This window comes from Garra rufa, chromosome 1 (assembly GCF_049309525.1).
Source record: "Garra rufa chromosome 1, GarRuf1.0, whole genome shotgun sequence".
NCBI lineage: Eukaryota > Metazoa > Chordata > Actinopteri > Cypriniformes > Cyprinidae > Garra > Garra rufa.
Window position 1 is genome coordinate 33,821,356 of NC_133361.1, and position 25,021 is coordinate 33,846,376.

Here is a 25,021-nt window from a genome sequence, read left to right on the forward strand (position 1 = left end):
GAGTTTTGAAAAGGTTTGACAGCTGCATTTTGAAAGATTTATTTGCAGTACTGCAAATTGCAGGCTTCAATTTTAATAAGCCTTATAGGCTGCTATTCGTTTTGTATGTAGCATAATACATTTCCCTTTAATTAATAGACACAAGTCAGAATAGCTGTGATAATTGGCAGTATGCTACATACACATAACTCAAAATATGCCTTTAGATTTCTATCAAAAATGACAATTCTCTTATATATGCCATGCACCCACCCTCACGTTGTTCTAACCTTATATTTTTGTCTTCTGTGGAAGACAAAAGAAGGCATTATTTTGTTGAATACACTAGCTACTCTTTCATGCAAGTAAAATGAAAAACAGTAAAGGAGCTGACAAGCTTCAAAAGGATGCAAAAGCACCATAAAAAGTATCATAAAAGTGGTCCAGACAACTATATTCTTCTAAAGCCAAGTGATGATAGCTGTGTGGGAGGGATTTAAGTCAATATTGACTGATCTCCTTCCCCTCTGGTCAAAAACCAGATGAGGTTGACTCATCACAAATAACAAATCATTCGGACTGTTTCTGATTTACTGGAAGGATCAAATTCAAATGAAAAATTTCACAAATTGGACATCAATACGTCTCTCATGGCCTCTCATGAACTTTTAAAAGGCGAACTTGGCTGAGGTTGGATTTGATTTTCAAAAAATGTGCTAAATTTTGATCTATTTAAAGTCTGTTACTCACGCAAAGAAGACTTACTGCTTTAATGCTGCTTTTTAGTTCTTTTGGAAACTTGAAAGCTCTAATCCACATGTGTTATAATTGCATAGAAAAGAGCAGCCAGTACATTCTCCTTTTGTGTTCTGCAGAAGAAAGTAACTACAGGTTTGGAAGAACATGGTGACTTTTCAGGTGAACCAGACCTTTTACATTGCTCAGCTATAATCACTGTTCATCATACTGACATTTGTATGTGTTATGGGGTTTCAGACTTACACTTCCTGCCTTGTTTGTTTGAGGAACATGACTAGAACTATGCAGCGTCTTTATCTTCAGACATGCCCTCTGGCTCACCCTTAAAATGCACATGTTAGACTCTTTTTTGCTGTGGTTCTGTGAGAACCAGATAACATCGGGATGCAAAGTGAATCTCTCCATCACCCTTCAGAGCCCTTCCCCATCATAGCCCTCAAGGAAAGAGCGATAGAACGACCCCAATGTTCCCTGTACGGATGACATGCAGGAGAAAGGACAGAGAGCTCGGTGCGTTTATATTCATTTACCAACGAAGGTGTTTTACACAGTGGACTGAGCAGAGACAAATACAACCATTCGAGAGTAATGGAGCGAAAAGAGACCACCACCTTTACAAAGCCCAAGTCCTTTATCCCTTTCTTTCTGCTTTTAGCTCTAATTTGGGACTAAATTTGATAGTGAAATGATATGTAATTAAGAGAGCGAGATAAAGCTATTCTCAGCTTGTTTTGATGATAACGGACAGCGGAAGAAAAGACATAAATGGAAAAATCTGGATCTCTTGATAATGATGATAATTATGATTATGCATGTTTGAACCGCCTCAGTGTCTACGATTCGAGATTCTTTAAAGAGATAACTCAACCAAAAATGATCATTTAAAATCATTTACTCACCTTCATGTCTTTCCAAACCTGTATGGTTTTCTTCTTTCTTTTTTCATTGTACAAAATACTGGTTTAAAGTGGTCATGAACTGTCTTTTTTTATTTTGTGCATTATGTACCGTTATCTGAGCTCCACTTATAATGTTATCAATACTTTTACATCAAAAAATATTGTAATTTAGAAGTAATAGGCTATTTTTTGTCCTGTTTTGAGCCCCCTCATCTGAACGCTCTGTTTGAATAGGTATGGTGGATTGTAAACTCGGAAGTAAATGCCCACTGCTATAATTGGCTAACAGTTGTGTATGTTTTAAAGCCTACATCCTCTATAGATAGGCACTGCTTTGATTTAGGTAAAAAATGCATAAATACTCAGTACATACAGTGAGGGAAATTATTTAATCCCCTGCTGATTTTGTACGTTTGCCCACTGACACAGAAATGATCCGTTTATAATTTTAATAGTAGATTTATTTGAACAGTGAGAAACAGAATAACAACAAAAAATCAAGAAAAACACAATTCAAAAAAGTTATAAATTGATTTGCATTTTAACCCTTTCAGTGGTGAGTTTAAAATATTCTAGTGGACCCCCGAGAGTGAGTTTTTTTTAAGCGACCGTTATTTTAGAGCGTTCGTCCCTTTTGTTTCCATGGCGACGCGTCATGCTTGTCACGTGACACAACACAGTCACAATAACACTGTATGACAGATAGATCGCTTTAATTTCGTTTTTCCTTTTTTATCCAGAATACTCACACACTTGCTTACCATGCCTTGAACTATCTAATATTCCGATTCACAAATATGTGTGAATTAGTATGATTCGTCGTTTAAACCCCTATGTAAATGATCTGGATCGTGATTTGTAACGTGAGATGGGCGCGGCCATGTTTGTTCGCGCTGCAGTTCAGAGAGTCCTGTCAGCCGCGTTTACATCACGTACATTCATCTGTTTCTCCCGAAATACATGCAAGTAAGTGGCTGGTGAACTAGAAGAGGAATAGAGTGAACCTTTTAGTTACTTTGCCTATGTGTATGTGATAGAAATAAAACACATCGGCAAATTATATTTGAATAGATGGTTATTTGCTGCTTCCATAGATCTATGTGTGTATTTTACAAACTCTAAATGTCTCCTTTTACTAGTACTTATGTGTATTTAAATGTCTGAAACCTAAAATAAGCGTTATGTGGTTAAAAACACTGCATAGTTGTGATTGTATGACAAGTGCAGAGCTCGTCCGTCTCTGGCTCAGCGCCAGCCATCGCGCCAAAGCGCAGTTTGAATTTGTCAGCTGCGTGACGTCACCGAACGTTCCAAATCCCATATGTGGGACCGTACTCCCAGGGGCACAGAAATTAGAATCCCATATGTGGGACCGTACTGCTCAAAGGGTTAATGAGTGAAATTCGTATTTGATCCACTATCAGTCAGCAAGATTTCTGGCTCCCAGGTGTATTTTATACAGGTAACAAGCTGAGATTAGGAGCATTCTTTTAAAGGAAGTGCTCCTAATCTCAGCTTGTTACCTGTATAAAAAACACTTGCCAACAGAAGCAAACAATCAATCAGATTCCAAACTCTCCACCATGGCCAAGACCAAAGAGCTTTCCAAGGATGACAGGGACAAGACTGTAGACCTACACAAGGCTGGAATGGGCTACAAAACCATCGGCAAGCAGGTGAAAACAGCTGGTGCGATTATTCGCAAATAGAAGAAACACAAAATAACTGTCGATTTCCCTCGGTCTGGGGCTCCATGCACGATCTCACCTCGTGGAGTTTCAGTGATCATGAGAATGGTGAGGAATCAGCCCAGAACTACACGGGAGGATCTTGTCAATGATCTCAAGGTATCTGGGACCAGTCACCAAGAAAACAATTGGTAACACACTAGGCCGTGAAGGACTGAAATCCTGCGGCGCCCTCAAGGTCCTCCTGCTCAAGAAAGCACATCAGCCCGTCTGAAATTTTCCAACAAACATCTGAATGATTCAGAGCAGAACTGGGTGAAGTGTTGTGGTCAGATGAGACTAAAATCGAGCTCTTTGGCATCAACTCAACTCGACCCCAAGAACACCATCACCTCCACCATCAAACATGGAGGTGGAAACATTATACTTTGGGGCTGTTTTTCTGCTAAGGGGAACAACTGCGTCGCATCAAATGGACGATGGACAGGGCCATGTACCGTCAAATCTTTGGTGAGGACCTCCTTCCCTCAGCCAGGGCATTAAAATTGGTTGTGGATAGGTATTCCAGCATGACAACACACAGACAAGGAAACAAAGGAGTGGCTCAAGAAGAAGCACATTAAGGTCCTGGAGTGGCCTAGCCAGTCTCCAGACCTTAATCCCATAGTAAATCTGAGGAGGGAGCTGAAGGATTGAGTTGCCAAATGTCAGCCTCAAAACCTTAATAACTTGGAGAGGATCTGCAAAGAGGAGTGGGACAAAATCCCTCCTGAGATGTGTGCAAACCTGGTGGCCAACTACAAGAAATGTCTGAACTCTGTGAATGCCAACAAGGGTTTTGCTAAGTCAGGGGTGAAATACTTATTTCACTCATTAAAATGCAAATTAATTTATAACTTTTTTTAAAAACGTGTTTTTCTGGATTTTTGTTTTATTCTGTATTCTGTCTTGGCACTGCACAGTATCTTGTTGTCTTCAGAGCCATCTTTATAGTTATAGTATAGCAAAAAACCAGGGGGGGGGGGTGATTTCTCAGTTCACGGCCCCAACAACATGAGGGTGAGTAAATAACAGATTTTTTTTTTTTTTTTTTTTTTTTTTAAGGGAACTAACCCTTTAAGGACAGAGAAGTGTACAATATTTATCTATCAGAGCTGCATTCCACTGACTAAAAAAACAAGCATTGAAAGACTTTTGGTCTTCGCTCAAAGACAAGAGTGAAGCTATGTTTGGAAAGCTGCTTTGAAACTGTATCTTTCCAAGGACTGGTGTGGAGAACGCTGATCTAAGCTACTTCTATCTAGTGTAGGAGCTTGATGGATGGATGGATGAATGATTGAGAAGGTTTCTCCTTACAGCATGTCTGTACACACACACACACACACACACACACACACACCGACATTCAAGATAAATCACCACAGCCTGCAGTTGTTAGACCACAGCCCACAAAATCGACATGAATATTCAGTCTCATCCTTCATGCCTGAGCTAAGTGCTAGCAAAGATCACCCTTTAAAGATAGAGAGAGAGAGAAAGAGAGAGTTAGGACTGAGGGGAAGCAATGCTAAAGACACAGTGGGCCATACAGTTCTCATTTCCTGCAATGACTGACAGCTTTAGTTCTTTTTCTTGCTCTCTGTTTCAAATTTAATTTCAACTGACAAGGCAAACAGAAGCGAGGATTTCCGCTTAAGATAGCTTGGGGCTTATTAAATAGGAACCAGCAACTTAAAGCTGTCTCTCCTCATAAAACCAAAGACGTTTCCTTGGAACCAGACCATCCGTTTAGTATTTAAGCCATACAGCTTTGACAATATGCTAATAATGTAACAATTTAATCCAAAAAACTCAAACCACCTTAATAAAAGACACAGTTTAAAAGGTGGCTGCTAATCGCTGTCTAACAAAATGAAGTTTCAAGAGGAGTTAACCGAAGACTTTGCATCATAAACTGACATCTGCTAAAATTTATCAGCGAATACTGAGACACAAAGCACACAAATACATATCACCCTTTAAAAATAGTCAATAAGCCATTATGACTGCTGTTGTTTGGAATAAAGACCTTGTTGGCACGCTGTCATTACCACTTAGTGCCTAGCATGTTAACGTTCAAAGTCATTGTAAACATGCCAATAGTCATTTGCTATTATTGACCAATGATGTTTCTCTGAACTAACAGCAAACAAAACATTTGTGAAGGCTTGATTTGAGCACACACGCTGAACACTTTCTTAATAGCCTCTAAAACCATTAAACTAATTTAGACAAGTAATGAATACACAAAAAAGTGGCTCTTTTTTGCATTTTCACTTCACAGAGAAGAACAATCTTCCATTGGTCCTAAAGTTTGGTGCTTTTATGTCAAGACAAGACAACCTTCAAGGTTAGCAGGTTACTATTAGAACACAGTATGTTCTGAAACACATCAATTCACTTTTAATTAACTTGCATCTCATTGTGACAACTTCAGAAGTGCGTGTTTTCGGTGTGGATGTTGATGTATAAGCGCCATTGCGAGCAAAATCAAGCTCATTAGCTGGTTTGTGCACTTCTGCGAATACAAAAAAATCTCATTAAACATTCAAAGAAAGGAAGCAGTTCGAGTGTTCCAGAACAAAAAGCCGTGACCTGGTTTGAGTGATGCCCATTGCTTTTAATGACACAGACAGAGACGCTATTAGCAAAGGCGCTTGTGTGATATAGCTGTAGGCAAAGGAAGCTTGACTGTGGCAGGGCTCCTTTGACAGGTGAATGTGCGGCGGGTCGACCATAAGAATATGCCGATGAGGAATACATTATGATAATTATATTTAGGGAAAGCAGTAGGAGATAAAGCACAACTTGATGTTCACAAAAGGTCACGCTCATTTACATCTAGTTGTTTAGCTGCTCTCTCTTGCTCAAGGTTTCGATTAAGAATATAGATGTATGAATAAATCAGGTTAATCTGAATATTTATGGGGTCCATGATTAGATGCTATTTGGAGTGGTCTGAAACGTCTTCTCGACTGCTAACTACCGTGTTAACGGAGCTGATAACCTTGTATTCACACTCTAATTTTTTTATTTACTGACTGACCATGTAGATCGGCTTTCTGACTGACAGGATATTTCACAGCAAAACTGCAAAAAGACTTCCCCAAGGGTTTCTTTTCTGCAAATGTTCACACTAAGTAAAGTCATCCTCAAAACTGGAGAAGTTTCAACTGGTGTGCCAGAAGCATAATGTTTTGCCATTTTTCATCTAAAGACTTGGATGATGTCTCGGAGTCTTATCAGTCACCGGCCTGGTGGGTGTTTTTCACCACATGGGTTATCTTCTTCAGACAAGGATGCCATCGTTTTTTCATTTCATTCGCTGTCTCCAGGCCCTCCTCCATTCTTTTATCCCTCTCTACAGTGTGTGTTTATCTCTAAAGTGGCACCATGAAGTGTCTGTTATGTTTCCATAGGATGAAATCACAGTATGATGAATTTATTACTGTGGACACTCTAGGGCAAGATAAAGTTGGAAATAAAGAATGTAAAAAGTGAATTAAATAAACATGAGAAACATATATAAATGTAGGTATTTTTAAAGCATTTGTAGCTTGTCTATTATATACCTTAAAAGGATAGTTCACCCAAAAAGGAAAATTCTGTCATTAATTCCAAACCCATAAAGGCCTGTTCACACCAAGAACGAAAACTAACTATAAAGATAACGATTAAAAATCGTTTTAAATTTAAGAGAATGACGGAGTTTACCCCACAACGATACAGGGGACCGACATCGTTGGGATCACTCCCAGAACGATTTCAGAAAACTGACAGCTAATCAGACTTCATTCAAATTTAAAAGTCTTGTGAATTTGAAATAGCAGGCAACACTGTAGAGAAGACAAACAGACATTGCACTGCAAACAGAGTAACATAAAACAAATAATTACCTCAGGAATTCAGTGCTAGTTTGGACAACATTGTCTTGCCTCCTTTGAAGTTGCAGTAGAAAAGATTATGTATTTTTTTTATTCCACTACATTGACTATGTTAGAGATCGGATTCACTGTTTAGATGCTGAGGACATCTACTGGTTGAAGTTGTGTAAATGCAACAAAAACAGACTGATCGTTCATGGACGCAAACATAGTTATTGTTGTATTTATACATTTGTATTATTCGAAACACAAATGAACCCTTAAATGCAAACCTCGGGTCTTTAGCGACCCGGGACGTCATTCAATACCTTCTTCCTCCTCCATTTTTCTTCAAGTTTGACATAAACTTTCTTAGTATTCCTCATCTATCTATTCATTATAAGCAATATAATAGGATTTTTTTTAGTCAGGTTTTTTTTTCTTTTTTTTTACAAAGTGTATAGTGTCACTAGAGAACAGAGATGTGTAATAGTGTAAGTATATTTTCCATGCACAAAAAATATGTAAATATCTGATAAATAAATACATGTAATTCACCTTTATTCCTCGAAGTGGCACTGTTTAATAGACAATAATGACGTGATGATTCACTCATAACTATCGCAGGCATAAAACAACAGAATATCATCAGCAAAAATTTAACTGTTTTGAATGGCTTTAGTGTACGCAAAAAAAAAATATAAATGCCACTGTTATTTGATGGTGGATGTGGTGAATAAGCTGCCAGTGATCAAAATAGTAACTGTCATTGAAAACAATAGCTTTGAGAGTATGGTTGAGATCGCTAATTTCAGCCAGATGCTGAATGTACTGTGAAAGTGTGCTCTGAGGATGATGGCGATAGTAAACTAATCTGCTCAGATCGAACCCTTGTAAGTTTCAAAAGGTAACAAAATATGCTTTATTTTATTCTTCTGTAATTGTTCCTAAAATATCAAGAGAGTTTTTTGCTATTGTAGAAGTTAGAGATCCATCCATGCTGGATATATAGGTCGGAGACGCTAAAGACCTGAATATGTAATAACGATTGGTGAAACATTCATACATTTAAGGTTTGAGATATTTCTGATGATATCTGAGAGCTTTCTGACCCTACACAGACAGCAAAGCAACTGAGACTTTCAAGGCCCAGAAAGGTAATAAGGACATCGATAAAATAGCCCATGTGACATCAGTTGTTTGACCATAATGTTATGAAGCTATGAGAATACTTTCTGTGCACAAAGAAAACAAAAATAGCAACTTTACTCAACAATTTCTGACATGGAAGAGAAGAAATTGTGGAACAAAGACATTATTTTTGTTAATCTCATAGCTTTATAACAATAAGGTTAGACAACAGATGTCACATGGACTATTTAAACGATGTCCTTCAACCTTTCTGGACTTTTCTATGCAGGGTCAGAAAGCTCTCAGTTTTCAGCAAAAAAATCTTAATTTTTAGTCCAAAGATGAACAAAGGTCTTAACGGTTTCAGAACGACATCAGGATGAGTAATTAATGACAGACTTTTTCATTTCTGGGTGAACTATCTCTTAAAATATATTTTATGTCAAATAAACAAGCACATTAGGATTAAGATATGATTAATTAAAGTTTACTTAGATCTTGCTTTGCAGGCTATTGTTAATACATGAAATGAAAATCCTTTAAAAACAATGTAAACAACTTGACAGCACTAGCAGCAATCTTATTATAGTCAATCTTAATAATCCTAATTATAGAGATCTTATTAAACCTCCTCTAAAGATGTAATTATTACAGTGCAATGATGGCAGATTTTAAATCATGACAGCTAGATATTTTAAGTTTGGTTAGGACATTTACTAACTCCAAAAAGTCAGGCAAACTTTTGCCTTCATTTTTTTTTAAAAACTTCTACCACATATTTTCACAGTGAGAGGAAGAGAATAGAAAAGTCCTTGCCTGTTGAGTAGATCTAGCCTTTGAGTGGAAGAGAAGTAAGTCCAGACGCATTATATCCTCACTCTGGACAGCGAGTGCCAGTGCCTTCCGGCTAATGGCATAATGCCAGGATATTTTTGACAGTCTGCCACCCAAACCTGCTCGGCCTCATGATTCCACACGGTCAATCACACCATCACAAAATCAATGACACACTGACATTTTTATGGTGTCATCGTTCACACACAAATTCAACTCAGGAACAGAGAGGAAAAAATGCTCTAGAAACTCAAAGTTTGCAAGTAGGCCTTCATTAAACTCCCCAAAATCTGAGTTCACTATTACACCTTGGCAATGGGAACTGGGAAATGGGAAAAATGCAGTCATTTACTTTAGTTACAAACCTCTATGCTTTTTTTGCTTCTTCTTTGGAATATAAAAGAAGACTTTTCTCAAAGTTTTTGTCCATACATTGGAAGTCAAAACAGTTTGTTTGCCCACATGCTTCAAAATATCTTCTTTTAAGTTCCACAGAAGAAAGAAATTGATGTTGGAACAACATAATGAGTTAATGTTGACAGAATTTTCATTTTTGGATCAGATGAACTATCTCTACCTCCATAGCCACTGTTTCATATCTCAAAACATCAGTGAGAAGAACGTAACTTCCAGCCATCAGTGAAAATGAAAATTTCAAAATACCACCCTTTCTCCCACATAACAGAATAAAAAAAGACTAAGCAGGAAACTGGTTTCCTGATTACCACAGTAATTGCGCCAGACCAGCATTTCCACTAATATGACATAAGCAGGTGATACAACACTTATCTCCTTAAACGAATTCCCATTCTGCCCCAGCAACTCACTGGAGGATGGAGCAATGATGGGAAAATTTAAATCAGGAGTGTTAAGCACTTTTTATCAAAGCCAAAATGACTGGAGCATTCTGACCGCTTTTATTGTGATGTGGTCCAGCTTTGTTCCTCTAAATCGATTGCCATTCTGCAGTGGATTGTCACAGGATGGAAAGGAGAGGGTCTGGGCGGGGTGTTTACTGGCAGTTATGTTTATAGAAATCTGTAGAGTTGCAGGGTGAGCACTTTGCTTCACGGAGCATTAACAGTGATGGGTGTGAGTGGGTGAATAATTCATAATACATAGCACTGACGAAATGCATACACAACAGACACACACACTCACACGCAGACACAGTCAAGACAGGTTTAGTTAAACTTCATCATCTTTACATCTAATTGAACAAAGAACATTACTGTACATGCAACATTACACAAATCTAATCTTTTATCACCCCTGTCATAAATGTTATTGGAGTTATATGTGCTTGACTAACGCTAATTAAGGATCTGATGAGGGACTGTACAGAGTAATCTAGACAATAAACCTTCAAAGTAAGAAAAAAAAGTGATGCATCAACAGAGAAACAAACTTTCTAACGTTATTTTTGCCTGTTTCTGTGCATTCAGTGTTACTGTAATTTCATACAGTGTCCGCAGTGACTCATCCGTAATTTACTTATCCACTCTGCCATTCGTTCAATGCCCTCTTTTATTTATTTGCTTATTTATCTATTTTGAGCAACTCAAAGTCGCATTTTTTTCTGTTTATCTTTTCTATTCAACTCTAGCTCATGCTCAGCTGTGACATCTCAAAACAGCCTAAATGAAATGAGTTCATTAAATTATTATAATCCTGCGCTCTCAAATGCAGCATAAGACGTCACTCAGTAGAGTCGTTATGAGTCAGAGACTCTTGCTCTGTTCCAAATTCTTGTGTGCTGCCTACGAAGGCAGTATTTTAAGGCTTAATAAGCACACTCCAGACATGAAGGCTGGTTCAAAAAGTTGACAGCATAATTACACAGCCTCCTGAAATACCTTGTTTTTTGCCAAATTCTAGGTCAACATTGCATGTTGAAGGCAATCCCAGCATGCAGAGCGAGTGAAAAAATAAATCTGAGAGGCCAGACAAAGTAACTACTGTACAAAAGTTTAGGGTTGGTAAGAATGTTTTTGAAAGTAGTGTCTTATACTCACCAAGACTGTATTTATTTGATACAGTAAAAACTACTATTGTGAAATATTATCACAGTTTAAAACAACTATTTTCTATTCTTATCAGGTACAAACAACATATACCATCAAAATAAAGCTTTGATTAAATTCTAAATTATATAATTGGATAGTTGAATAATGAAAATCATTGTCATGATTAGGTCATAATTTACAAATAATATTTTTAAGAATATTTCAATTGTATTTTTTTTTCTCAAGACAATTTGGCATGAACTGTACCTGATATATATCCAAAATAATCGATATTGAATCAAATCGCAAGCTTGTGAATCAGAATCGAATTGTGAACAGTACTGATAAGAATATAGTGTACTCAAGTTTGTGTGAAGAACTCTTATAAGTGTGCTTATAGCAGCAAGCTAATATCAAACTCAGTGCGAGTCGACTCATACAGAGGACTATTCTTGTGCATTAGATTAAAAACATGTCACCTTTGAGGCCCCAAAACAGTTAGGACGATGCTTTAGAAGGTAGCAGCTTGTGGAGGCAGAAGCCACTGAAGCAGCTCACTAGGTTTCCAGCTGGCATATCATCATTACAGCACGAGCCTTTGACAACATTCAAACATAACAGCCATAACATCACATGCCCTCAATAGAAGATTAATGGCCCGTCTCACATATTCCATTCTACAGACTCTCACATTTTTCTCACCTTCTCTCTCTCTGAGCCTCTTATATGGGTTATAAAATGGTCTGTCCTGTCACAGCGCCATCAGCCCCCTCATCTGCCCTTTCTCTACCTGTCTCCATCTCTTCCTTTCCGTCTTTATACGCAAGAGACACTTCAGCCCTGACACCACCCCCTCGGGTATGTTTCTATCCCAACTGTCAGTCACAGAGTCTTGCTGCCATGGTAACAGGCGATGACCCTGACTTAGGCTCATCAATCACCTCACTTAGGCATCATTTGTTATCTTAATCAATGACCTTACTCACATAGACTTGTTTACACAACTTTTGAGTAGTTAGCTACACTACAAGATTAAAGCTAAAGCTATTTAAAAGGATAGTTTGCCCAAAATGTTAAATTGTAGAAATCCAAAAAAGTGGCATGTCCAAAATTATTCATACCCTTCTTAATAATCAATAGAAAAGCCTTTATTGGCTATCACAGCAATCAAACGCTTCCTATAATTGCTGACCAGCTTTTTGCATGTCTCCACTGGTATTTTTGCCCATTTATCTTTAACGATGAGCTCCAACTATTTCAGGTTGGAGGATCTCCTTGCCATCACCCTGATCTTTAGCTCGCTCCACAGATTCTCAGTTGGATTTAAGTCAGGACTCTGGCTGGGTCACTGCAAAACGTTAATGTTTTTGTCTGCTAACCATTTCTTCACTACTTTTGCTGTGTGTTTTGGGTTGCTGTCATGCTGAAATGTCCACTGTGCCCAAGGCCAAATTTCTCTGCAGACTGTCTGATGTTGTTGTTGAGAATTTTGATGTATTGCTCCTTTTTCATGGTGCCGTTTACTGTGATTAGGTTCCCTGGTCCACCGGCTGAAAAACACCCCCAAAACATTAGGTTCCCACCACCATGTTTGACAGTGGGGATGGTGTTCATAGGGTTGAAGACTTCTCCTTTTTACACCAAATGAAGGCTACATAATTCATCAGGATGGCCTTGGTGGTGATCCTTGGATTCTTTTTTACCTCTCTCACTATCCTCCTGGCCAGCAGTGGTGTCACTTTTGGCTTCCGACCACGTCCTCTGAGATTTTTCACAGTGCGGAACGTTTTGTATTTTTTAATAATACTTTGCACTGTAGCCACTGGAACTTCAAAACATTTAGATATGGTCTTATAGCCCTTTCCTGACTTGTGAGCAGCCACAATGCGCAGCCACAGGTCCTCAGTGAGCTCCTTTGTCTTAGCCATGACTGTCCACAAACCAACAGCAGAGAGCTTCTGTTTTTCACCTGTTGAGTTGATTAAAACAGCTGTTCCCAATGAATCAGGGTAATTAGGATGCTTTAGAACAGCTTGGACTATTTGGAATGGTATAGAACAGGGCTATTCAATTAGATCCATTTGAGGGCCGGATTATCGAACTGGAAATTTGAAGCGGGCCAAGGGCATGGGGGCCGTCCAGATCTTTTTCTAGGGGGCCTAACTAATATTACCAACACCAACATCTATAAAAGGTTAAGGTGCTGTCTGTCAATCAATTAAAAAAAAAAAAGAAAAAAACACACTTTTTTTGTAATTAATCATGAATAATCTCATATTTATATATTTATACTGTCATAATTTCACAATGAACCTCCAAATTAAGGTAGAAACAACAAAGTATTTTTAAATATGTGTTTAATAGCATCTTTTTACCAAGTAGCCTATTATTAATGAAGTATTGATTTCAATATTGCTACTGGTGTCTCTATTAAATGAATTTTCTCTCAGTTTTACATATTAATTATGTCCATTCAACATTACAGTAGAATTGAAAGCCCAACTTTTAATAGGCTCTGAAATATATAACAGCTTTTAATTTAGGTGATTTTAAAAACAATCTTCAAATAAACTATAAATTGTATGCATAAAATATAGATTATTATTGCCATATACTGGTTATAATCGTTACTTTATGTTTTTAAGTTTACATAAGTGTTTGTTTACCACAAAGTATATTTTGGCCATCAAGATAACATTCAAATTGGGTCATAAGAGCTTTAAAGTGCTTAAAATGGTTGTGCAAAATGCTTGAAAGTCATTGAAAAGTGCTTGAATTTCTCTCTCAAAAGGTTGTACAAACCCTGAAATGAATAACATTCGACTTTGCTTAAGTTGGTGTGACTTCTGGTTGTCTGACATAGCCTAAATCAGCGCTGTTTATAACAGAATTCTGAGCAGAATTTGAATGATTCTCACTGATCTTTAAGCAACCTTAATTCATTCTGGGCGAATTCCAACACTTTTCACTGGATCTCGCAGCACTGTGCAGTAACAGTGTCGCGAAATCAACTTTGGTTCCCGATGCTGTTCTGAGCTTGGACAAGTGTGTTTGCGTTGCGGTCCGAGCTGATAAACGATCCGCGCTGCGCAGCTCAAACGTGGCGCGCTTTGGTTTCTCTTTCGCTTCGTTTGCCGTTTAATGTTTCTCATATGAAACAGAAATAGCAGCGTTTATGAGTTGAATAACGCGGTGGTCGCGCCATTGCGACCGCTCACAAAATTTAGTCGCACCGGCAGAAAAAATGCGACCATTTGGTCGCAGTCTGGAGCCCTACAAGCGCTTGTCAAATCTTCCGTCTGTTGATGTTGCGATCTCCGGTAGATTGTTGTTGTTCTTGGCTCTCTTGCTTTTCTTTTTTGGCTGGCCCGCCGCCTAGAGGACAAACTAATTAGTGCAAAAACCATTCAAGCCACCTGCTGCTCCCTCGGGCCGGACGAAGATGATTGGCGGGCCGCATTGGGCCCGCGGGCCGCCAATTGAATAGCCCTGGTATAGAACTTTGGATTTTCCCATAGACTGTGACAGTTGGCAAAGGGTATGAATAATTTTGGACATGCCACTTTTTGTTCAAATGTAAATAAAAGCTGAGAAATATTTTTTCCCACAGTGATGCCTCTTGTACATCGTCTTACTATCTTTTGGGAGAAGCCTGTGTCATTTCCAGTCAGAATGGGGTATGAATAATTTCGGGCTTGACTGTACAGTTAAACCTAAATTTAGTCAGACACCTTCAACATTTCTCACATTATTACAGTTTATTCGCTATGGTTTAGAAAATGGTAATAAAATATGACAAAAACTGTCAAAACAAATTCATCTTGATAATGTCAGATAACTTTGATAGAAGGTATGTAATTAGGTTGAAAAGCTGTCAGCTGTTAGCTGTTAAATTTAAGTACATAATTAGATAATACCAATTTATGTCAACCAATTACCAAGCAACGCTTAATTTTGTTCAGTCTATGGTGTAAAATGGTCGCATTAGCAATTAAAAAACAAAAAAACAAAAAACAAAGGCAAAACATGGCCAGGTCAAAAAATATGTTTGGTCCTAATTTTTTATAAATTTTACTGGTTTACTGGAATTTTTGGGTATAATATGTCACAGTTTACCTAATTTTGCTGTCCTCACTACCATAAATGAACATTAGTGTCCTGCACCCACTAGTAAAAAAAATATATCTGGTGTCTGAATATTTTTTTTTTGGTTTGACTGTATCTGTACACATTTGATGTTGACACACTAAGATTTTTCCTTCATTAAACACGTCTTTTGTGCCATAAAAAATACAGCTCTGATTAAATTCTAAATGATATAATTGGATTGTTAAATAATGAAAATCATTGTCATGATTAGGTCATAATTTACTTATCTGTTCCAAACCTGTATTATTTTGCTTTTTGTTTTTTAATGTAACCTAAGCAAATAATACTTTTAAGAATATTTTAGCTGTATTTTTGTCCATTTAATGCAATTCAGTGGGATCCAAAATAACACCGAATCCCGTTGACTTTCATTATATGAACAAAAGAACAAAAACACCATCAACAAAATCTCAGTATTTTCTTCTTTTGTGTTGGACTGAAAAAGGAGAGTCATGTAGATTTGAAACAACATGAGAGTATGCAAATGATGGCAGTGATTATAAACGTCCAATGGTACAATTTATAATTCAATCAGAGCTGACTTTGGAAAACAAGACTGTTTTTGAATGCAGGACAAAATCTCAAAAAGGGTGACATCAAATGTGCACCAATAAACAACAACAAAAAACTACAATACTCCATAAGTTATATAATTATATGCTATAGAGTCAAAAACAGCCATGAGCAGCAGCTAAAGACTTTTAACTAAAGACTGCTTAGGACAAAAAAATGAACTACAATTAATGGGATAGTTCACCCAAAAATTAAGATTCTGTCATTAATTACTCACCCTCATGTCGTTCCAAATCCGTAAGACATTTGTTCATCTTCAGAACACAAAATAAGATATTTTTTAAGGAATCCCAAGAGCTTTCTGACCCTGCATACACAGCAGAGCAACTGACACGTTCAAGGCCCAGAAACTTTGTAAGGACATCGATAAAATGTCAATTCTCAACTAAATATTCAACTTAATTCAACCTAATTTGTGTTCTGAAGATGAACGAAGGTGGTGCAAATGTAATGCTGAAATCTAAAACAAAAATGTAGAACTTGGTCATGCTACTCAGTAACTTGCTGGGGGAAAAGCTAAATAGCGCTACAGATAAACGTTAAGTTTGTAGTTAGACCAATTTCAGTTACTGACACAAAAGGTAGTTCTTCAAGTAGAGAGAAACTGGAAACAGCTCATTTATCTGTCAAATAAATGTCTCTGGGTTTCATTTTTCAGAGATGACGCTGGATACATAAAATACAGGGCAGACGAACAGGTTCATGGACGCCCAGATTAAAGATAGAAACCACATGATGAGAAGCATGACAGCAGGGCTCAGGGATGGAGGGATTTGGGTTTGGCGGCGATGATACAGGCTCTGAAGGTTAGAGGAAGAGGCTGAACGTAAGAAAATGTTAGGCATGAAAGCCCAAGAGTCTAGAAAACATAAGTACAGGCATTTGAAAAGACACCGCATGCATCTCTGATGAGTTGCTCCTGAGGGTCAGGTCGAGTGAAGCTCACTAACTTGCTCGATCCTCACTGTTTGTACTAGCCTTCCATTTCCCTCAATTCTCTTAACTGTCAGTTACATGTTTGCTGGTAAAACTCACTCCAGCGAAAGTTATCCTTCACAACTCAAAAAGACAAGTGCCCTGATCTTCATTAGCTTCTACAGAAGTGTTGTTGAGAGCATCCTGATTTGCTGAGGAATCTGAGGAAAAGAGGAAGCCCCTAGAGCTGTAATGGATTTGGTCTTCCTCCTGTCTGAAACTCAAAGCAACCACGACTGCTACCCCTGCTTTTGCCCTACTGCTCTCTGGGAGGGGATTCTGAAACCTCCAAATTACACCCAGCAGCTCATTAGGATGCTTGGCACCAGTCTGAGTGCCTCCTCTTGTTTCCACAGATCTGTGAGGTGATGCACTGACAGTCAATGTTTTTAACCTTCCACATTGCAATAATGTTCCCCCTAGCAGTACAATAATGATACACTATGCATTACACACCGCTGGTACCTTAAGGGTTTTTTATTTTATTTCATTTTTTTTGTAATTGATCTAACTTTAAAATTGAGTTTCACTGGAAAAGGTTCAGTTGTTTCAGTCATATTAATTAAAATAAAAGCTCAACTTGAATATATCAAGTTAATTGGGTGTTACAAACTGTAAAATTGGGTTTTTGCAGTTTGTATAAGGAGTTGTTTATACTTAATCTAACCCTTATGTTAAAAATTATGGTAACAAGCAGTAACATTATTTTTGCATATGCTAATGCATTAAATTATAATACAAACAAATTAATGATGAGTAATAGTCTACTACTGAATTAAAATTAGGTTTTTAATTAAGCTGTTTTTAGAACTTTTTAGATTAATAAATGGTGTAAAAATGTTGCTTAGTTCATTATAGCCAAGTCTAATTCTACAATAATTATTGTTGAATAAACTGAACTTTATTGTACAACGATACACACACACACAAAAAAAATCACAAAAAGAGTACAACTTTAAACATGAAAACTTTATAATACAGACATAGTTCAATTAAAATATTAATGAATACTATAAGAGTATATAAATAAAATATAATAACACTCTACAGAATGTATCTCTCTCTCTCTCTTTATATATATGTGTGTGTGTGTGTGTGTGTGTGTGTGTGTGTGTGTGTGTGTGTGTGTGTGTGTGTGTGTGTGTGTGTGTGTGTGTGTGGGCATGTTTTTGTGACATATCAGGACACAAATGTGTGTAATAACATGGGTATGACATAGGTATTACAAGGAGAGGGTGACTTATGAGGACATTGCCCATGTCCCCACTTTTCAAAAGGCTTATAAATCATACAGAAAATGTTTTTTTGAGAATGTAAAGATATGCACAGTCTCCTGTGAGGGCTAGGTTTAGGTGTAGGGAAGGTGTAGGGTGATAGAAAGTACGGTTTGTACAGTATAAAAACCATTACGTCTATGGAATGTCCCCACATTTCACAAAAACAAACATGTGTGTGTGTGTGTGTGTGTGTGTGTGTGTGTGTGTGTGTGTGTGTGTGTGTGTGTGTGTGTGTGTGTGTGTGTGTGTGTGTTTAATGGCAATATTTATAATTAGGTGTCATTTGTTAATGTATTAACTAACATGAAAGAACAACGAATAACACATTTATTACACTATTTATTAATCTTAGTTAATGTTAGTTAATAAAAAATACAATTGTTCATTATTTGTTCATGTTACTTCACAGTGCATTCACTAATGTTAACAAACACAACTTGTGATTTTAATAATGCATTAGTAAATGCTGAAATTGACATTAAGAGTTCATTTTAACTAACGTAGTTAACTAATGAACCTTATTGTAAAGTGTTACCATTTTATTTATTTATTTTTGGTCAATGTCTGTGCATATGCTTTAAAATCTCTATTGAGTCTATCATGCTTATTGTAGTCTTAAACTTATTGTAGTCTCTGGAGAAGCTGTTTCGTTCCATCTACTCTTCAGGACGTCAATGACAATAACCTGATGACACCAGTGTCACAATATCTGACAGGCTGAAGACAAGCAAGTGTGATTCCTTCAACTTCAAGTCTATCATTCACCTTTCTCATCTATCACTATGGAAAGGGATATCACAGTCAGCACACTCCTCAAATTCATGCAATCTCTCTGAAATTCACCTGTGACGTCTGGCCTATTGCCATGGTAACTGTAATAGATCGACAAAGGTTTACCCATGGCACATTTTCTGACGTATCCTAACCAAATGTGATATAGCAACAAGAGAACAAATCTATCTCTACTTCGTAAACAAGTTTTTTTTCTTTCTCTCAACTAGAAATGACCATTTCTTGGTTTACCTGCCCACTATGAAATCTAATGTATAGCTGTGTTACTAGAGAACCTGGTGCTGCTTGAACCCAAACCGCCGCTCTTCACAATGCACAGAAGAGTGTTTTTATTGGGAGGGAGAATTGGTTGCTGTACTCCTCAAGGCTTTTGACCAAATCCCTGACTTTCTGCTCCTGCAGAGCAATTTCACATGCACTTCATGGGTCAGTAAATCAGACTGTTAGCGTCCTGCCCTTTGGCTGCAGGGCTTATAGTCTCCAATAGGCAACAGAACAGGTAGTATTACAAGCACACCATTTCAAAAAGAAAAGAGATCCAGAGGAATAGAGATTTGATCTGGAGACATAAAAATGCAGTAAACCTCTTATTCTCTCTATCCACTGGCTGTCTATCAAATACACAAGCATTTTTATTCATAGTTTTCCCTCTCTAAAACCAAGGTGAATAAATTGCTTGGAGGAAGATGTACTTGGAGTTCATGCTCATGTACAAATTCATTATGCAAAATCTTCATAAAAATATTCAGAGTCAACTCATTTGTAGATATTTGTACATAAAGTGTACACAAATGTTGGAATCTTTAGAAAGATACTTAAACATAGTATATCAGTACACTGACAAATATGTAGCAATACTCAAATATGTAGCAGGATGGATATTTTTAAGGGGTTCAAGCACGTATACTGCAAAAAAAGTCTTATCTTACTTAGTATTTTGTCTTGTTTTTATTCAAAAAAAAAAAAAAAAAAAAAAACTTAAATTAGGATGACTTTACTAGGTAAGCAAACTGACATAAGATATATAGTCTTGTTTTAAGCAAAATGCACTTAAATTAGTTTTTCTCCCTGGAAACCAGTAGAATTATCTGCAAGTGGGGCAAGTAAAATATTCTTAAAACAAGAGTATTTTACTTACCCCACTGGTAGATAATTTTACTTTTTTTAAGCAAACTGCACTTTTAGCCCTTTTCCTCTGGAAACAAGAATAAATATCTTATGTCTTTTTTCCTATTTAGTAAATGCATCTTAACTGAAGAAAAAACAAGACAAAAATACTAAGTAACATAAGCCTTTTTTGCAGTGTAGTGCTGAAACCCTGGCCAAGGATCAACATTCTCCACCTAAAACTGATCAGGCAGACCAAATCGTAAGTCGTAGAGACTGATGCTGCGTTCCAGGCAGGTTTTTTAACTGGTAAATCACCACTTCAAACCACGACTTACGACTTTGTAGCGCTCCAGGCAAGTCACGCCAAATTGCCTGGGCACATTTATGAATTACTATTATTTTTATATTATTATTAATTTGATTGCAACATTATATTGTCCTAAGCTCTATTTTTCCACCGTGTGCCACTTGCATAAACACCGCACGCATTAGGGCTGACTTTGTTGTTTCGCGGGCTATGTTACGTCAGAACTCGTAACTGGGAGTCCATCTAGTACGAGTTCACGAGTGGGAAGTCACGGGTTTGACTGCCGTTTCAGTGCACTTTCACTGGTAGAAGGTCGGAAAAACACAAGTTACGGGTTGTCTGGAACACGGCATTATGTATGTAGTGTATGCAAGTAGTCATACTGTCTACATCGTCACCAAAGCTTATCCCAATTTGCCTGATAGGGGTGCTACAGCGATCAAAAGTACAACATCGTAACTCCTAAACCAGCATCAAGTGTTTACATTGTTGAAACTCTTGCCTCATGACGGATTCACCTATTTTTGCGAACTAGTCCTAAGTTTTTCACCTCGAACCAAACCAGTGCAGAAGGATTCTCTGGATAGTTGATATCAATAATTATCAAAAAAAAAAAAAAGTTTCAACTTTCAACTCACGTGACGGGACGGCAAAACGTTCGTAAGGGGCGGAGCCACTTTTACTAAAACGCCTATAACTCTTGAATTGAAAGAGATCACAAAACTTGGAACAAGAGCTTATTCTGAGGTCACAGTATAAAAAAAAATCATGTTTTGCCACTTGGTGGCACTATAACAGGGAAAAAAATAACACGGCTGCACTGGCCAATGAGATTTGAGCACCTATTAGACAAGGTTAACAGAAATCAGCCAGTAGGTGGCTCTAACAAATTTTACACCTCTGTAATCACGCAGTGTTTTACACATACACACAATATTCATATTATATAATAGATCTCCTCATTCTGAACTTTGCCTCAAGAACCATTACTGTCAATCAAATCGTTCATTAATTATTCAAGATTATTTGAAAAACCTACTTTTGCAAACTAGTCCTAGGTTTTTTACCCAGAACCAAACCAGCGCAGAAAGATTCTCTGGAGAGAGAGAGTATCAAGGGGTGGAGCCGCTTTTACTAAAACACCTGTAACTCTTAAATTGAAAAGAGATATTTTCACTAAACTTGGAACAAGTATGTAAGAGCTCAATCTAAGGTCACAGAGAAAAATAAAATAAAAACACGTTTGGCCACTTCGTGGTACTATAACAGGGAGGAAAAAAAAACTTAAAAACGGCTAAAACTACGCACCCGTTAGTCTGACTGACTTGAACCTTGGTATGCCATGTCTTTGTCCAAAGTGCCACAAGTGTCTATTAGGACATTTGCATATCTTGAAAAACATGGCCGCCATCGGCAAATCAGGTTTGAGCACCTATTAGACAAGGTTAAAAGAAACCGGCAACTCGATGGCTCTAACGTGTTTTACACCTCTGTAATCATGCAGTGTTTTATGCATACACATAATATTCATATCATATGATAAATCTCCTCATTCAAGAACCACTGCTGTCAATCAAATCGTTCATTAAATATTCTTTTGCAAACTAATCCTAAACTTTGAGTTTTATACTCAAACTAATAAAAAAAAAAAAACACTACTGTTCAATTCTTTGGACTCTTTATCTCAATCATTTTTAAAAAAATGTTAAACATTTCACCTTGTTGTTATAACAGGGCCATTTAGAAAATGGGTGTTGCCAAATATACTCAAATGCTTACACTGTAACGAATTGCTGTAAAAATTACAGCATTACAAAAATTACATTTCTGAAATTTCTTTAAAAAATAACTGAGAATAGATTGAAACCGTTATCATGTATCAACTATACAATATATGTTACACAAATGTAATTAATTTCAATCAGCATAGATTAAATCCAATTAGCCTTGAATACCAATAAGTCAATATTCCACTAACCTCACAGGATTTGTAAACATCTGTAAATCTCTAAAGTTGTTCATATGCAACAGCCTTATGGTTTAGATGTTGCAAATATGCTGATATTGACGTTTCATTGTCTATTCAAACATAAAAATGTGTGCGCACTCGAAGCGCACTTTACATATGCGTATCTATGAATACTAATGAGTTTGCGCTGAAATATTGTGGGCAAACTAATTCCATCTCAGATCTGCATTTACCCTTACATTACTACATAAATGAAACTGATAAATGACCATTTTCTTAAAGTCAAAGGCATTGCACCTGCCCCCACAGACTCAGCTGTTTGAGTGCCCTTGGCTCTGTTCAAGGCCAAGAGACTTATGGGAGAGTTACAATACTGTGAGGTCCAGTGCACACATCAACACACAAACGCCCACAAAGATGCACAGATGAGCTAGCAAACACAATCACACACACCAGAAAAGACAGAGATGAAGGATGAAGGTTATTAGCCAGTGACCTTTCATATTCATTGATGACTTTAGGCACTGAGCTGTGAACCACTTTGGTTCGAAGTGAAATATTAGCCAATGATGCGAACCTTGGTGACACATTATACCGCAGATTGTTTGCGACTGTGCATTTTTATGTATATTAATAGCAATGTGTTTGCCGCATCTATCACGTTAATCTATGAAAATGTTATCTGCACTTACAGGATGCTTTAGTCTCCATGGTAATGAGTGTGTGATTGAAAAACACAGGAGAATTATCTAGCGCAACCAAAAGAATAATACAAAACGAGTCAATTTGAGCTGCGCGAGAGCACTGGGTGAAGGAGAAACCTCTTCTGAGATTTATTCAGTATTATTGAAACCATACATCAAAGTGCAAAAGATATCTGCTGAGGAAAGATAAATATTAAAACGAAATTGTTTGCCTTGTAAATATATATGTTTATCTGTCTAATGCTTTTCTACATGTGTAAGTGGTTTATTAACATGTCCTTTAGGATGGCATGAAGCAAAAGACTGAGAAGAGAGTGAGAAGAGATAGGGTGAAAAATCACATAATTTAACAACCCATTCTCTAGTATTAATGAAAAAACTATAAAATGTCCTAAAAAGTCCTGTGACCAAACATATTCCATCAAAAATGACAAGTGATGAGTAACTGGCTGATAATATATGAGGTGCCCAAATAAAACTATTTGATGTCTAGCAGTATCAGTCGGATTTGAATTAATAACTACAGCATCAAGACTCCTGGGATGAGGTTTCTGGAAGCATTGAAAAACTAATTCACGCAATATGAATGTAATGCATCACAAAGTCTTTGATAAATGAACACAATCTTGCTTAAAACCATCCAGTCATGCATTAATTCCCATTGAAATACACATTTATATCTATTTGTGCTCATGTGCAATATTAATCATAACCGCATCCATATTTTCAGATAATATTACCCCTATACGTTCCCAAGTGAATAAGTGAGAATACAAGCCTGAGAAAAATCTCATTACGCCCATTGTGGAGGCATGGCGATGCGTCTCTGGAGAAAGGCATACAAGCACAGATTTAGGGATGTGCTATTCTTCTGTGCAATAATGCAGAGGGGGGGAAACAGTATTCAGCATTCTTGGGACGCTTGCGCCCAGTGCTGTCCTGTGCATTTCACCTTTAATAAATACAGTCAGTGTGCATCACCGCACACAGCCTGGGCCTAAATTTCTCTAGCATTTGTCCAAGAAAGCCTCTCTGTGTTCTCTTCCATTATAATATAGGCTAGAAATGCGGGTTATTCCATGCCAGTCACTACCGCTTTCTACCGTTGCACACGTTCAATCAAATTCCATCTGAACTACTACCAATAACTCGTGATGCTGACAGTTTGAGACATAAAATCTGATACAAAACTTTACTAGTGAAATGAGTTTGCACTCAAAAGAAGATTAAAAGCTTCTATTTGCTTTTTTGTCATGTGTTTTGGTTACATCAGCTGACTCACTGTGTTTGTTGTGTTCTTCTGAACAGCGTGATAACAGTAAAGTCAAACCTTTTCACATTTCAGCTTTTAAAGTAACTATACAACAAGTCAAAACACTGACAGAGCGGAAAAAATAAGATTAATACTGGGCTCTAGTGAGGATTTCTGGGAAGACGTTCAAATCTTCAAATCCAATTTTTTGGCAAATTCTTTTTTTGTATGTCTTGAATGCGGTACATCAGCGCAGCATAATGTATGACTTTCAGATGCAATCACTGACAGCGTAAAAGCAAATTCCAAAGTGCTGAGCTGTCAGATCAACACCGAGGAGTAAACAAACACAATGAATAAACAGAACAAACATCAGCTGTTGTTTGCAATTGCTGATTCATAGGGCAAGTTCTCAGATTGGTACCATCCTTTCACAGGACTGATTACAATGAGTTTTCCCAAAGACAGAGAAGAGATGATTTGGACATGGTTCTATATTTGAAATCAGATTTAATGAATGCCAGTCAGTGATTGGGGTTGGGAGATAAATGGAATATTTCATTATATTTGTAATGATTTCTCAGCCATTATAAATCTAAGCTACATCAAGAATATATCATCAATATTTCTAACTGAAACAGGACGTTTGCGAATATCGAAGAGCTTGTGCTTTTATTAAAGCGACCTAGAAATGATTTACTCACCCTGAAGCCAT

The 25,021-nt window shown here is 37.3% G+C and overlaps 1 protein-coding gene across 2 annotated transcripts in view; it reads right to left on the reverse strand.

Moving 5' to 3' along the window:
• asic2 (acid-sensing (proton-gated) ion channel 2) overlaps positions 1-25,021 on the reverse strand; it is a 505,439-nt gene that overhangs the window by 72,086 nt on the left and 408,332 nt on the right. The window lies entirely within an intron of this gene.